The sequence below is a fragment of the Pan troglodytes genome, chromosome 5 (genome assembly GCF_028858775.2).
Source record: "Pan troglodytes isolate AG18354 chromosome 5, NHGRI_mPanTro3-v2.0_pri, whole genome shotgun sequence".
Classification (NCBI taxonomy): Eukaryota; Metazoa; Chordata; class Mammalia; order Primates; family Hominidae; genus Pan; species Pan troglodytes.
In genome coordinates this window covers 16372359-16375593 of record NC_072403.2, presented here as the reverse complement: position 1 = coordinate 16375593, position 3235 = coordinate 16372359, and positions in this window count along the sequence as shown.

Here is a 3235-nt window from a genome sequence, read left to right as displayed (position 1 = left end):
GAGACAAGGGATTGGAGGGAGCAAAACCACTGGTCAGGAATTCCCTGCATACTCCAGTTGCTGAGATGCGAAAGGGGACCTTACAGTCTTCAAGAACTGGCTTTTTCACTCCCCCCACCCCCAACACTTTTTGCTGATCTATTTTGGGGGCCCTTGGGAGTATCTTCGAAGGCGCTAGGAAAGTAAACATTGGAGCGGGGTCTGCAGATGTGCCTATTCCAAAGATCCAAGAGAGCCATTCTGCACTCTTCCCAGCCCTGGACGGGCGTCCCTGTCACACCCCAGCTTCACAGCTCATGGTACTCTCGGTCTTTCCAGGCCGGTTGGGACACCACGCGTTCCAGCGATTTACTCTGCAGAAGAGTTGGGAGAATCCCCCTTTCCTCCATCCCCCCTCCCCCAACACACACACACACACACACACACACACAGCAGTTCTCCACAAGGGTTTCCCTCCAGGGCAGATTACTTTATGACAGGGTGTGATAAGTGGTGATTTTGTTCCTCTTTTGATGGCAGGATTGCTTTGTAAACAGAAGCGCAAACTCGTTCCGATAGTGGTTCCGCACCAGTGCTCGGCAGCCGCCCTGGCACAGCGGGCAGTAGAGACAGCTGCTGCACCTGTCGCCTAAGGCCGAGAGGGCCGGGAGGCCGCTCCTGGAGGGGGCGCACTGACCGGTGATGTGCTCCTCCAGTCTCCAGGGCATCTTTAGCTTCTCGGCCTCTAGGTTTCCCAGCTTGCTGCACACCTCGGGCCTGTACCCACTGCTGTCAGTTGAAAGCGTGCATTCTGGAAAGCCACAGTGGGACATCCCTAATGCACACCCTTCCTTCTTCACCTTCTCCCTGGACACCTTTGCTAAGAGATTTGGCTAATTTCTTCTCCTGTGGTTGCTGGTAATTCTCCTGGTAATTCCTTTGCCCTAATCCAATTGGAGAGTCATGCCACTCAGTTTCCCTCACCTTTTCCTTTGAGTAGCCCAATTTTCCTTCTTCCTGGCCCCGACCCTGAGGGCAAGTTTACCACGCCAAGGGGGACCAAGAAGGAAACAAAGTTTAAATCAGGTTTGCTCTGCCAAGGGCAGGGAATAGCAGCCACTGTGGGAGACAGGGGAAGAGGATAGACTCACTCCACCTGCCCAGGGATCTTCAACTCCCCAGCGGAAAAGCAAAGCCGAGGTCATCACCCGAATGAACCCATTGCTCAGACTTGGGTCCAGATATCCAAGTTCATTTAGAGAACGTTGGGTGAAATCGCTAGGGGTATGGTGCCTGATGGTAAGTGAAGAAGTGGAGTGAAAATGAGGCTCAAGCAGGGCTTAACCCTAACTCAGAGATTACTCCCTCAGAAACTTTGGGGCTGATGGCGCTGGGATGAGGGTTGTTGGCGGAGAATGGGTTCCACCGCAGTTTCTGACACCACAGGCCTCAGAGAGCCTGAGCTCAGCATTACCTGAAGCTGGGAGCTCCGCTCAACCCAACACCAGATCATCCCGCCCCTCACCGCAGCTCAGGCTTCCCTCATTGAGTGGCGCACAGAAAAGTTTGCGATACGGCTCAGTGTCCCAGGCCCTGTTAGCTAGTGAACCTGCTTCGTGGTGGCAGCGCCAGGAGTGGCTGCGGAACTCCCGCGGCTCTCCCTCTCCTATCCCAGGGGGAGAAGCGGGGTGCCGCGGGTCTCTGTTTCAAAAGAGCCCCGAGGCCGCACTTTCCGAGGCCTCTTGGGAGCGGAGGTGGGTCGCCAAGTGCAGTTAGTGGCCTTGGGCCTGCCCGCACTGAGAGCAGCTGGCTCTCCGGAATGGTTGTCTGGAACCCGGAGAGCGGATGAAGCTGGGAGGCATCCCCCATCCCCCGCCAATCGTGGCACCCCCGGAGGTGGCGCAGTCTCGCTGGTGCGGAGCTGCGGAGGAGGTCGGGGTGGGGAAAGGCTCTGAGCGGTGCGGCAGGTGTTTGAGGAGCCAGGGAAGGACGCAAATCTGGCAGGACTGGAGTTCTGAGGAGGAAATCTCGGGAGGTGCAGATGACCAACTCCCGGCTGCTGCGTGTCTAAGAAGGGCAATGCAGTTTACATCATCTTAAATTGAACAGGTCTTGGGCGCTGTGAACTCATCTTGGACGTGGGGCGGTGTAGACCGTCCTGGACAAGGCTCAGCAGCCTTTCTTGAGAGCGCATTGTTGGCCAGGCGCTGTGCTAAGCGTTTTGCGCACATTCTCCTATTGAATTCCCACCAATTAGCCACTTTACAAACCAGGAAACAGGAGTTCAGACAAGGTCGATAACTTCCCCAGGATCACACAGCCCCTACATGTATATATCGGAGCTGAATGCAGACCCCAAGTGACCTCACTGCAAAGCTAAATTCTAGCTCCCGCATTTCACCTCCCTCCGCCTCTCTCCCACATCATCCGCCCACTAGGATGTGCACAGATGCCGACGGTCCTCTCTCCTAAGGCCTGGCTGGGGTGCTTCGCTTCCAGCTCACCCTGTCCATTCCCACCCAACCCTATGCGGCGCCTTAGCTTCGCGCTTAACCCCGCTCTCAGCTCTGCCTCCCGCTCTCCGCACGCTCAGGTCCCCCACCCCAAAAGTACTGAGGGTGGAGACGGCGCTCCCTACGCCCCACCCTGGCCCTGGGACACGCCTGCCAGCCCCTCCTAGGCTCGGCCCGGCCCGGCCCGTCCGGCTGGGCCCGAGGTCGCCTCCAGCCAGAGTTTCCTCCGAGCTGGCGAGGCGAAGCGGTGGCAGGCTGAAACCGCCGCTCACTTTTAAGAGAGCACAGCGCCCCCCGCCTGAATCCCGGAGAGCTGCAGGTGCTCCCTTCGTGCGTGTCTTCCACTCTGAAAAGTTAGTCACCGCCCTATTTCCACCGTCTGGAAAAAGCCAGGGAAGATGCACTTATGAGTTAAAAACTTCATCTAATTTATTTAAATTCTCAGCAAAACAAAACAAACCAAAAAAACTACCCACAGAAACCCCCAGCCTTCAGCAAGATTCTAAGGCAGATCCCAGAAAGTTTTAAATCAACTAAAGGATGGGCACTGGGATGAAAGGCCTGTAGCCCAGGGATGAATAAAATGCGGAACCGATAAGGGGACTCCAGGGAGAGGCACCTCCACCCCACCCCTGGGAAGGCCGAGAGGTGCAAAGCCGCCTGGACAGGGCCCAGGGGTCGGAGGCTCTCGGGCACGGTTAGAAAGGGGAGGTTTTTGTGCCTGGGGGACAGGTCTCTGCTCC